The sequence below is a fragment of the Malania oleifera genome, chromosome 5 (assembly GCF_029873635.1).
Source record: "Malania oleifera isolate guangnan ecotype guangnan chromosome 5, ASM2987363v1, whole genome shotgun sequence".
In the NCBI taxonomy this organism is placed as follows: Eukaryota; Viridiplantae; Streptophyta; class Magnoliopsida; order Santalales; family Ximeniaceae; genus Malania; species Malania oleifera.
Window position 1 is genome coordinate 24,051,837 of NC_080421.1, and position 14,118 is coordinate 24,065,954.

Consider the following 14,118-nt stretch of genomic DNA (forward strand, 5'->3'; position numbering starts at 1 on the left):
GAATAGTTGATCTGTAAAGATGCAAAATTTTCTTGAAGAGAGTTAAGTTCAGTCCTCATGTCACTACAGAAGGTCGAGAATTGATGTTGAAAAGGAAGGAGCCATGAAGGGCTATCTTCTGCCTAAGGAGCAAACTGCTGCTCTGAATGCTGAACAGGTGGTTGGAGTGCAAGAGCTTGATAGTGTTGCCTTCCTCCTTTGGGAAACCACTTATGTTCATGTCTTTCATATCCCATCATCGTGAGGGTAGTGGTAGAAAAGATGTCATAGTGAGTTCATTTAAAAAACGGGGAGGATGGTGTAGTGAGATGAAAGTGTGCAAATATCAAATTCAGAATCCCACCATACGAAAGAACAATATGATGAGCTTCTTCCCTCGTAATCATCCACTTAAGAATGAGGCTTGGTAAATCCAATTTCTTCCCTTTAAGAAGACACCACATTACAAAACAATCCATAAAAGTAACATGGTCATATTATCCAGTTCGTGGTAAAATATTATAGGTGATCAGTTTTTGAAAAACCAAAGCTTTGAGGTTTAGTTATTTGTAAGGAGGGGGATTACCAAAATAAACAGGTTCTTCTTTAATATATAACTAGCGGCAAAAATGCTTTAGGAGTGAAGTCTTGAGTCATTATCCATGTTTTCTCAATTTGAGGACATTCAAAATCTCCTTGCTTGATATGTGGTGAGTGTAATTGAATTCCCCATGACCTCGGTGGATAGTCCCAAATCTTGTTTGACCAAATTGGCATAAAATATTTTGATCAAAGTTGGATAATATCCAGTGCCTTGATACGTGATAAACTTCTTCCATCCTCATCTTTTAAACATAGGCAATATTTCAAGAAAATCAATTTCAAGGAATGATGTATCAAGATCTTTACTGAATATAGGATCCGAGGAACGAAGATGATTCCTATATAGTTGCTTCACATGTGGAGAGGTTAGCCATTTTTCAATTTATAGGCTAAAGAAAGAACCTTCTTTTATAAATTTGATTGACCAATTTGGTTGCTTTTTGAGTCTGATCCCTGGTTTTGATAATGACAAACCACAAGTTTCTTATGTGTGTGTTTTAGTGTGTAAACAAGTATTATTCAGGTCCCACATAAGATCAAGAGAACATGGAAGCCAAGGCATGGTCTTAAAGCACAAATCTGGCATATTCCATGGAGTCAAAGAGCAAAGAAGGAAGAAGAAGACATAATGTTTCAGTTGTATATGCATTTATTTTTCTATATGGTCTGTAATATATTGCATCTGCATGCATGATATGAATGTATATTCAGACAGAACCGTAGACAGAGCTTCGGTCGACCGATGCCATGTTTTTTTTAAGGTAAATTAAAAAGCCTAGACCTTAGAGAGACCCTACTTTCTTGCACTGGCACTTAGGAAAGTCCACATTATCATATATGCTATCAAGGGAAATTAATATTCAAAAATAGGACTTACATGAACAAATTTAGTGTGTTCAGTCGACCGAACGAGAACACACTTGGGCCTTTGGTTGACCGAACCTCCCTAGGGGCAACATATTGACCATTTGGTCGACCATTTTGAAATGTACTTCAATGCCCTGGTTGACCAAACTGGCAAGTGGGAATCTCCTAACGCCTTGGTCGACTAAACCTTTAGGTATAAAATGGTCTGGTCGACCAAACATGAAAGTTTGGTTAATCGAATTTGGCCCGATCGACCGAACCACAGAGGATCAAAAATTGCCTCAAGTCTGGTCAACCATCACTGCAGTTCAAAAACACCCTGGTTGACTGAACTGAGCAACCTTCAGTTTTCAAATATCTCTTGTGCTTGAATCTTGAGAAAATATTTTTAGAGACATTTTAATTACCTTGGTGAAAATCTTTGAAACCCTAAATTGTTATTGAGATTTGCATCTATATATTGGTTCAAATATTATCTTGTTGATACACTCTTTGTGCTTGATTGAATATATGCATTATTTTGAGTGTTAGTACGCAAACTGCACTGAGCTTATAGTTCCTATCTGTTTAAGGAACATTGATTAGTGCTTGTGCGTAGTGGTATATATCTGCTTGTGTAAGAAGCATTTGCATGTACGTAAATTTTTATATCTTTTGTATTCCAAGAGTGGGACTGAAGAGGGAGACTAGCCCTATTGTATAGTCCCAAATTGGCTTAGACCCGGTTAAGAAAGTTAGGTGCACCATCATAGTAAGGTATGGTTGTAGGTTGAGGTCAGCCCTGTTAATTGACCTAGTTGTAAATGGTGCCGCTCCGCCCATTAAGTGAGCATTAGTGTAATCCTCAGGCTTGCGAGCTGGAGGCGGGGACAAAGGCATGGTTGCTCGAAACCCAATAACATATCGTGTGTGCACTTTACATTTCCGCAATTTACATTCCTGCACATGTATGTTATTTTGTGAATGCTGCGTATGATTTAATTTCTATACATTTTATTTATCTGTGCATTTGAGATTCTATAGTTAGACCCTAGGTTAAGTATTACTGCTTGTGAAATAGAAATCAACATAAGAAGTTTTAAATACCCAATTCACCCCCCTCTTGGGAATACCCTAATTCCAATAGAAATCATGTATTAGGATAATAATTTAATGCATACTAAAATATTTTGAAAGAATAAGTGAATCGTAAAAGAATATTACTTTTCATCCTTAGTTATAGGTGCATGCTGAACCATCTGCTGGTACATGTTGAATTTAAATGGTATATGCTGTGACGCCTCGACCCTCTACGTGGGCCCGAAGTGCTACCAATCCTTTCATTTACTTGATAATCTACATTCTAATATCATGTATGCAGCGGAAAACATAATTATAATCTTCCAACAAATATAATACCAGAGTTTTCTAAATCTATCTACACACCATAATAAACCATGCATCCACATGGATTCCCATATATACATATATCTCCCAAAAATATTCAATATTCACAATACTAGTATGTTTCACAACCATTCATAATATTTAGAAGACTTAAAACATAAAACATAAAATATTTGCATTCCCAAAAACATCATTAAAATGTTTATCCCAAAAATATTATAAAACCTCGAGTTCTCTAAGCTCGCTCTCGAGGAAATCCTGAAAAAGATAAATTCATATTCGAGTGAGACACATCTTGTAAGGGAAGAAACAATATATTAAAACAGTGTGTGGCCAACATGAGTTTATAACAACATAATATTTAACATTTGAAAATTGTTAACATAATTTTTGAAATCATTCTATGAACCTAATCAATCACATGCAAAAGATTTAACCTACGAGATTACCCAAGGATAGGGGTGATTACCTACCCATACAAGTAGCACCCCTCTGCTATAATACATTTGGCAATCCGAAGGTCACTACTGAAGCATATTAGGGCACTCACCTTACTCAGTAAGCCCTCTAGTGTTAGATTGATCTCGTACTCACACAGTTCAAACAAAGGTTTACCAACGAAGGCCCCAAGGATAAGGAAATCTACCCGCCCATACAAGTAGGTTTCCTCTACCCTAGTACGTTATGTAGCTACTGCCACATCTAAAGTTACTAGTGCACTTGCTTTTCTCAACAAATCCTCGGGCGAAGAGTACGCCCCGCCCCAATCGTAACATGTTCTACGAGCACAGATACTTCTAATATCATAATACATTATTCTTTTTGTCATTATTAAACCATTCACCTATGTTCAAATTCATAACTTTAACATTTCATTTTATTTCACTTTAAGTGACTCTTTCTTATTTTACATTGTTCACATTTCACATTTCATTTTTGTTTCATTCATTTCCATTTTCATTTCATTTCATTACATACCCAGCATCTTTCAGTTGTTTTACCCAGCATCTTTCAGCTGTTTTATCCAACATCTTTCAGCTATTTTACTCAGCATTTTTTAACTGTTTTACCCAGCATCTTTCAGCTGTTTTACCCAACATCTTTCAACTGTTTTACCCAACTGATTTACCTAACATCTTTCAGCTATTTTACCAATATTTTTCAGGTATTTACATAGTTGCATTAACACACACAAGCAGCATAGTTCATATCATATTTCATTCTCAATGCATTACTTACTTAACTTGCATCTCATACATTTAACATATATTTCCACATAACATTCCTATTTGCTTATGCAACATAATTTAGTAATAAAATTCATACGTTACCTGTAAAATAAGCCAACCAATATTTAATGTTTATATGCTGAAAATACCTTTTATTTCTTACATAATTATCCTAAAAATATTTTCCACTTTCGTCGGTTCATTTTCGCATATACGTATCCTATAAACAACCTTAAACTTGGAAAAACATAATTTAAATAGTTGGCATTTTAAACCTATACCGAAACATATACATGTATATATACCACAATTTATTGTCCATTAAACTCATAAAAATTCTGTTTTAATATATATTTTTCCCCTTACCTGGTTTCTTGAACTACGCCAACAAGGATCCCAAAAAATACTTGCGGTGCTCACCTGAGCCCTAAATAAAAAAATCCTAATTCCATTAAATTAACCCTTAATATTTCCTATGCCCATAAATTCTAAATAAATGGTTATACCCTCAAATATAAACAATTTACCAAATTTCCCAAATCCCACTCTTGCTTTGGAGTGGGGCCTAGAAAACCCCAATTGGAAATTTACTCACGTCACAATGACGACGATCACGACTAGGACCCCGTGGTGGTGCCTGATCGTCGATTTAACGGTAAATTTAAGAAGAAATTGAGGATTTAGAGGAAATATACCTTTCCCTAGGAGTGGTGCCTTCCCACGACAAATCCCCTCCAAACATCCGCCGAGAAATTGAGAAGAGAGAGAGACGGAGACGGAGGAGTGATGGACTGAGAAGGAGATTGAAAGAGACACAAAGAGATTGAGCTGGAGAAGAAAGAAGATGGAATTGGATTTCAAATTGAAATCCAATCCATCCTATTACATTTAATATATATTATTTTAATATAATATATATATATATATATATATCTACTTTAACTTTTATTATATAATAACCTTATATATATTTATATATCTTTATTTCATTTTTTTACTATTTCTTTTTATTTAATTAATTCAATAATAATTAATTAATTACTAATTAGTCTTAATTTTTTTCATACTATTTATTTTTATTTGTTTATTTAATACATAAATTTAATAATGTTTAACTAATTACTTGATTAATAATTTTAATTAATTAATTTTTTTAATTTTTTTCCGAGTTATTATATATGCTAAATTGAAAAACATGCACAGTCTTCATGTTTATTTCCTAGGATGCTAGTTAATTTAATAGGTTAGTACATGTTAAATCCAAAAAGCTATAAAGTAAGACATGTACACATTTTTTTTTTGTCTTAGGATGAACTAGTTCATAGATGCCATTTGGTCCTATTCCCTAGGTCATGTTCTTTATGTTGGACCTAAATAGTTAGCAATCATGCCATAAGTTTTAAGTCCATGTGACTAGGAATTTTGCATCTCAAAGGGAGCATTTATTCTACATACACTCATTGGGCACTTTAAGTTGTGTCATTTTTTTTAATCCCCTATTGCTTTACCTATGAGTATAGTCTTGATTGGCTATCGTGCTTTTAAAATGAAATGCAATATGTCACGCATATGTGCAAAATAATTAATATTTACTACATACTGAAATCCTTAGAAAGGATGAATATATAAGGAATATTCTTAAATGACTATCATCCTTGAACTTAATGCAAATATGTATGCATGCCTATATACAAGGAGAGTTTAAACCCCACTCTTTAAGAAAAATGAACTTAATGCCTATAATCTCTTGCATGCTAAGTAATATTAAGAAGGATGAACATGTGATGGATGTGCTTGAATGAAATTCATCCTTGAATGTTAATGAACTTTTGTGTGCTTGAGACTATATCGGGGAGCCTAAGCCCCATCCTTAGGAAAAGGATAAAAGTCACCTGCCCCATGGATTCACACTATTAAGGTTTCTACTTTTTGAGTCCGAAGTCCTTCTAGGTACCTTGAACATCATATCTTGTCTATATTGCATTAATATTTGATATGGATTGTTCCTCGTACACACGAACACTACACATAACTTAATGTTTGTATTTTCTGGTGCATGTGTTATCCATAGTATCTAAGCACAAATTCAAATTGATAGGGGGAGCACCTAGAAATTAAAATTATATCTTACTGTACTCACCAATATTATAGGCTTAGATATGTTGTTGAAATTTTCTATGGCTTGCGTACTTTAAAGCATGATGTTTCTATTGAATATTATAAATGAAAATATTTTATTTGGCATAGTTCTTTACTTTGCCATATGATCCCTATTTTTAAATTTATTTAATATCTTTGGATCTATGTGGTTGCATTTTTATGGTTATTTGTTGAAGTATTTTTACTCTTAAATGCAAAACCAGAAATATAATGCTTGCTTGAGTTTTAAATTAAAGTTTCTTTTTCAGAAAGCGCAAGCCCCCGGTATTTATTGAAAATCATAAGGGGATATATATTTATATATATATATATATATTTATCTATCTATTCATTTATTTATTTATATATTTATTGTATTATTGCAAGAAATGCTTTTTAAATGAAACATACTTTATTTCTTACTTGTGTGTTGAATGCCTTCATGATTTGTACTATTCTGTGTTAAAAATTGTATGTCATGAGATTTCAAACTTTTAAAAGGGTGTTGCATAACTGGTTCATGGAATTTTTATGAAACACATGTGAACTAGTTAGATCATATTTATGCTAAAACCTACTTTTTACATGCCGCATATTCTTAAATTCCAATCTTTGCAGGGACTTACTTTGTTCTTAAATTGTAATGGTTTGAGGATATTTTTGGTCTAATTTTGTTAACATGTCATTTTAATATTTTAAATGACCAGTTATAATCTTTGAGTGTGTTTCATTGCTATAATTTTTACAATAATTATAAATTTTTTTATGCCCAACTGCTATATCACATAGGGGAGAGTTTTTCAAAAGGGGGGAGTTCTCTTTTTTAAGTCTGTTTTAAATGATAAAGTTATTTTCTACTTAGTTTACCCCTTTTTGCTGATGCCAAAAGGGGGAGAATGTTTTTGAGCAAAATGATAATGACCGAAAGGGAAATTGTTAGGAGCAAATCATAGGGACAATTGTTTGAGCGTGTGCTTTAATGCAAAAATTTAAATGCATGATCATTTGTAATGTCTTATTTTGTGAATATGCTTGAGTTTTATTGTTTGTATTTTATATTATGCATATTCTTAGGGGGAGCCTTTTTAGGTTGTACCCATTTTGTTTTGATGCACTTGTCATCATAAAAAAAGGGGGATATTGTTGGCTTTTTGAGTCCGATCCCCGATTTTGATAATGACAAATCTCAAGTTTCTTATGTGTGTGTTTTAGTGCATGAACATGTATTATTCAGGTCACACATAAGATCAAGAGAACATGGGAGCCAAGGCAGATCTTAAAGCACAAATCTGGCGTATTCCATGGAGTCAAAGAACAAAAAAGGAAGAAGAAGACATAATGTTTCAGTTGTATATGCATTTATTTTTCTATATGGTTTGTAATATATTGCATCTGCATGCATGATATGAATGTATGCTCAGACAAAATCGTAGACAGACCTTAGGAAAGGTTGACCGGCGCTAGGTTTTTTAGGGTAAATTAAAATGCCTAGACCTTAGAGAGACCCTAGGTCCTTGCACTGGCACTTAGGAAAGTCCCATTTATCATATATGCTATCAGGGGAAATTAATATTCAAAAAAAGGACTTAAATGAACAAAGTCAAATAATCATTGGGGTGAGACACCTCTTAGTAAGATGGATTAAATTAATATCAGGTTGTGGCCAACATAAGTTTTAGTAGATTCAGAAAATATTCATTTCTCCATTTTGACAAGCTCTCTCCTCATCGACGAAATTCAGAGGCATCCAAAACCTTTGTCGGTATTTTATCGTCGATGAATTACTCCCTCGTCGATGAGTCTAATATACCACATCGTCGACGAACGCAAAGCGTTTGTCGACAAAAACTTGCCTTGCGTCCCTTTTTAATTTCTTTTTCTCCCTTCCTTTTATTATTTAAATATTATAAATTCTCTAGGTCACTACAATTTTACTTTAGAGTCATAAGCCTATACTGCTTCCTTTCTTATGGATCTCAATGCACAGGTTTCCTAGTCATTTGCATTATCATATAGATTGAAACCTATAGCATATAGCTTAGCCATTTGACACATTCAAACTCTTCTAATAGATCTGACTTGAAGTTTAAGAGCTTGTGATGTGAGATTTTGCAAATACTCTTTACAATTTAATTATCATTAGGTTCGGAAGAATATTCATTGTGTGTGGACAATATTCAAAATATTTTTGTGGGAGTGAATATATCCAACTACATAGGCCAAAGAGCAATTTTGAATAATATTAATTTTGTAACGCTGCTCTTTAGGTATTTCTAATTATCCAATTTTATCCCTTAGAGAATTCCACTGATTTGATTATAACGGAATATCCTTTGATAAGCACTTGAAAGATGTAGAGTTCATGAGTATTAGTACTTGTGGTTAGGAAGATGACTGACTTAACCATTTGAAGCTCCAAGAATGAGTTTAGGATTAGATGATTTTTAATCTACGTTTTATTCCTAAGGCTCAGTCTTATGCATTGGACATGATCTACTTAACTTAGGATTTTAATATTTAAGCATGTGTTAAGCACTAAGAATTATTCGTTAAACAACAATGCTTTAATTCATTTGGAAGTGGATTTATTCTTCGATGTTATGATTTATGTTACTTATTGCTAAGATATAGGGTTCCTGATATTTTAACTAGTTAAACCTTCAACCTTTTACTTTGAACAAATCGAAGTTAGCATGCTTCAACCAATATTTTATATCTTACCCAATCATTATGATATATATATTCATTAAGTGGTCAGATTGGATATATTGCTTAAAGAATCATATTGACTTAGCTTTCTCATAGGATTCTTAGTATAATGATACACATACTAAGATTTACATTCTAAGCATGTACTATTCCAAAACCTATTAGTCATCGCAACCCCCTTTTGTTTATGTGACTGATTTCACTAAATTCTCAATCCTAAAATCTAAAGAGGAGTTTTTGGGGTTTGTTTGGTAGTAATTTTTCTTTGACTCGCCAAACCTGTTTGAGCTTCACACCTTTCCTTTTAAATGGCAATCAAATTTAATGTGTCCTTTATTTTTACATAATACACAAGTGGTGTGAGCATACGGACTGGTGGAGGTATTAGCATAAAATTTTGAAGCTTTAACAAAATACCCCATGTATAAGTTCTTTCTTCTCCTATTTTCAATTCCATTGTAACCTATACCTTCTTTGTCTAAGGTCATCTTTTGAGAACCAAAGAGCTTGTCAAAACTTTATTTTCCCTTAGTAAATGTGTGGATGATCTTAGCTTGATCCTCTATCTTTCTTTCTAGGTCTTGGATTTTTAAATTCTTTAAGCATTTGCAAACAACTTGTAACTTTACCAATTCATCGGTCACTTTGTTTGATTTGCATTCAAGTTCAGAGATTTTAAGATCTGTTGGCCTTCCAAGGTTTAATACTCCATTTTGATGCTAACAAACAAGTAGGATTTAACATGCTTTAGTTGAGTGTTGTGATTTCTCAGGAATCCATATTGAAGGTACTCATGTAGCATGAATCAAAGTCTGATAGTATGGATCAAAGTCTGAAGACCATAAGAGCATAATGATTAAGGAAGATCAACATAAGAGCTTAAAGTTCAGGTTATTCTGAGAGATCAAAGACTAGCAACAAAGAAAGTTCAGAGCAAAGGAGAATTTTTGAGAACTTAGGACAAGTCTTTGTAAGTACTTTAAGTTTATTTAAGTATGAAGTTTTCATTTTGAAGCTCATTAGGGAAAAAGACTTAGAGACCTTAAGATAATACCATGGAACATGTTTTCAAAGTTAAAACAAATATATATTCCAAGTAACAACAAGAGAGAAATCAAAAAATGACTAGAAAAGAAAATCATTTAGTTGACAGACGACTGTGTGTTAATAGACAGACGACAGACTAAATTAATAAGGCTTAAAATTGAAACATAGAAGCCTGACAGACGATTGTCAAGGCTCCCACAGATGATTGTCAGTGAAAAGTGAAAAGACTATGAAAGTTTCACCAGACGACTGTCCACTCTCTATATTATTAATGCTTAAAATTATATATGGACAGACGACTGTCATCATAAGGACTGACGACTGTCACCTTATATTCTGATGACAGACAACTGCCACTCAAGGGACAGATGACTGTCACCTTTCTGCCTATGATTTTCACAGTTATATTAAATGGACAGATGACTGTCAGGTCTTCATAGTCAACTGCCTCGCGACATTTTTCTATTTTCCAACGGAAATAATTTTTGAAATTCAAATATTTGGAAACTCAAATAAGTTTAATATATGGAAACAAGTCTGAGTATCCTTTGGGGAACAAGCAAGAAGGTTTTATACATCTATAAATACCCTTAAAGACTCATTGATTTAATCACCAAGATCATTAAGAACTCACAATCTGCTGTCATACTCTTTCTCTCATTCTGAATTTCTAAAAGTGCTTCATATAACTCTCATCCTTGCTCAAAATTAAGAGAAGTTCCTGCTGAATTTCACTTTGTTTGATCATTGAGTTGCTGATTATTTCATTGAAAGATACCCACGGTGATAAGTTTCTAAGAGCTTCATTCTAAAATTCATATTCTGAATTTACTGAAGTGCATTAGTGTTTTAAACTTGTACTAATCAGCTCTTTGAGGAGCAAATTCTTGTACGTATTGTTTTTCTATCATTGTAACAGGTCTTGTTGACGATTTGAGTATTGAATCGTTGGACCAAACAAGGGGAGATTGTTTGAAGAAGGCGGGCTCTAGCCTTACCCAAGGAGTGTTTGTAATTGTTTTTGTTCCGGTTGATAAAGGAACGGTAATAGTGAATCCTTTGGCGGTTTGGTTAAGGGCGAGGACGTAGGCTGTGTTGAAGCCGAACCTCATAAAAATCCTTGTGTTCTTCTTTCTCTACTCTACTCTTTATTTTTCAAGGATATAATCTGCATGGTTGCTTTAAATTTCAATCCTGAATGTTTGGTTGTTAAATATACCAGAAGGTAATTCATTTTGGATAAATCAGCATTGATTGCGGAAACCGAAAGGGACTATGTTGGTTGATTATCCTTGACCTATTAATCTGAAAGTTTATTTAAAAACTGAACATTGGGAAGAAAAATAATTGTGATACAAGGCTTATACTGAGTGTAACAAATTTTCACATATATTGTTACTTAAATTGAGAGTTTGATCTTGTTGTGATTGATTGTGATTGTTTCTAAGATTTGCAACTTAAAAGAACTAATTCTAAAGGAAAAATTTTTAAAAACCAATTCAACCCTCCTCTTGGGAAGCTATTCCTAATTTCAATTGGTATCAGAGCCTAGTTATAGTAATTCCTAACAAGAAACTATAAAAAGATCAAATGGCAAATATAGGAGTAGCACCCTTCGGTGAAGGCCAATCCTCAACTCATCCACCAATTTTTATTGGACATAATTATACATTTTGGAAAAAGAGAATGCAAATCTATCTCCAACACATGGATTGGAAAGCATGGGAAGTAGTTATGGATGGAGACCTTATTCCCACTAAAATAGTTGATGTAAAACAGATTCCAAAAGAAAAAAGGGATATGATCGATTCAGACTATAAAATGCTACAAATCAATTCAAGCGTTATAAATGCTTTATATTGTGCCTTAGATGCTAACGAATTTATTAGGGTCATGACATGCCAAACAGCTAAAGAAATATGGGACAAATTAGAAGTGACATATGAAAGAACTATTGATGTTAGAGACAATACGATAGACATGTTAACAAGTGAATATGAAGCATTCAAGATGAATTCTGATGAAACAATATCAAGTGTGTACACCATATTTACCCACATAATAAACTCCCTAAGTGCCTTAGGGAAAACCTATACTACCTACGAAATGATCAAAAAAATCCTAAGAGGCCTTCCCTCAATATGGGAACCAAAGGCTACAACTATCACTGAAGGTAGAAACCTTAAGACTACCTCTTTAGATGAACTCATAGGTTCACTTCTTACCTATGAAATGGCCTTAAAAGAAAGGAATCCTGAACCAAAGCTTAAAAGATCTATTGCACTAAAAGTGTCTAGCGACAACTCTAGTGAAGAGGAAAGTGAGACAAGTGACTTAGATCAAGATGAATTAGCATTCATCACTAAGAGACTAGGTAAGTTCTATAGGAGAAATAATAGATTTCTTAGGAAGTTTAATAAAAAGAAACCTGAAAAAGGAGAGACAAGTAGGAAGGAAAATAAAAGTAAGAATGAACCTCCAATATGTTATCATTGCGAGAAACCAGGGCATATCAAACCAGATTGTCTGTTGCTCAAGAAAGACAAGAAGAAAAAGAAGGAAGCGATGAAAGCTACGTGGGATAATTCAATCTCCAGTGAGACAGAAAATGAATCAAGCGGACAAGAGATGACAAACATATGTTTCATGGCGAATGAAGAAGAGGTAAACTCCTACTATTCCTCTACAGAATCTCATAATAAGTCGTGTGATGAGTCATGTGACAACATCCATTCCTATAAGGAATTGCAAACTAAGTTGTTTTCTTTGCATAAGAGATTCATAAAAATTTCTAAGAGAAATACAACTTTGAAAGATCAAAATAAAGAACTATTAAAGCAACTTGAATCATTCAAAATCATTGAAAAAGAAACAGACACTTGTATTGAGAAGTTAGAAGAAGAAGTAAATAAAGTAACTCAAGAATTAAGCAAAACTCATAAAGATAGTTTGAATAAAAAATATTTAGAAGTAAATGAACTCAAAAAGGCAGTAGAGGATAAAGAAAAAATTATCTATAACTTTACCAAAGGAAAAGAAAACTTTGAAAAGATGATTGGACAACAAAGACTTCATGGGAACAAAGAAGGTATAGGCTATAATGGTAAAGCAAATAAAAGGAACAAAAAGCTATGCATGGGATACTTCGCTAAGGAAGCTAAGTATTATGCTAGTACTTCATCAAACAACAAACATGAACACACCACTTGCTATATGTGCAAGACTAAAGGTCATGTAATGTTTACTGCCCACTAAAGAGAAAATATGTTAAAGTGCAAGGGGAATAGAAAGTCAATAATGGAACTAACAACAAAACAAAGAAAATTAAAAGCATTTGGGTTCCAAAGAATAACACAAAAAATCCTCCATTGTAGGTATGCTTTAGGACAACATCGTCAACAGATAAATGGTACTTGGACAGCGGGTGCTCAAGGCACATGACCGGTGACAAGACCAAGTTCACTACATTAAAACAAAAGGATGGAGGATACGTCACCTTCGGCGATAATGCTAAAGGTAAAATCATTGGCATCGGTAAAATTGGTAAAGAACATTCACTCACTATAGATAATGTGCTATTAGTAGAAGGATTATAGCATAACCTTTTAAGTATTAGTCAATTAAGTGATAAAGGGTTCGAAATAATCTTTAAGAAAGAAAAATGTGTTATTCAAAATCCTAAGAATAATGAAACCTTATTTATAGCTCATAGGTTAAACAATGTCTATTGTATAAATTTTGAGAACTTAGTAAATCAGAATGTAACTTGTTTAGCAGCAAGAATGAAATAAGTTGGCTATGACATAGGAAACTAGGACATGCTAGCATGGACCTATTATCCAAATTATCAAAGAAAAATCTTGTCAAAGGACTACCTAATACAAATTTCATAAAAGAAAAGATATGTGATGCATGCCAAAAGGCAAAGCAAGTTAAAACAAGTTTCAAAAAGAAAAAAATACATATCTACAAAAAGACCCCTAGAATTGTTGCATCTAGACTTATTTGGTCCAACTAAAACCTCAAATCTAGGAGGAAAATAATATGCTTTTGTAATAGTGGATGATTATTCAAGATTCACTTGGGTATAATTTCTAGCAAACAAAGATGAAGCCTATGACATGCTTATTACATTATGTAAGAAATTAAAAAATGAAAA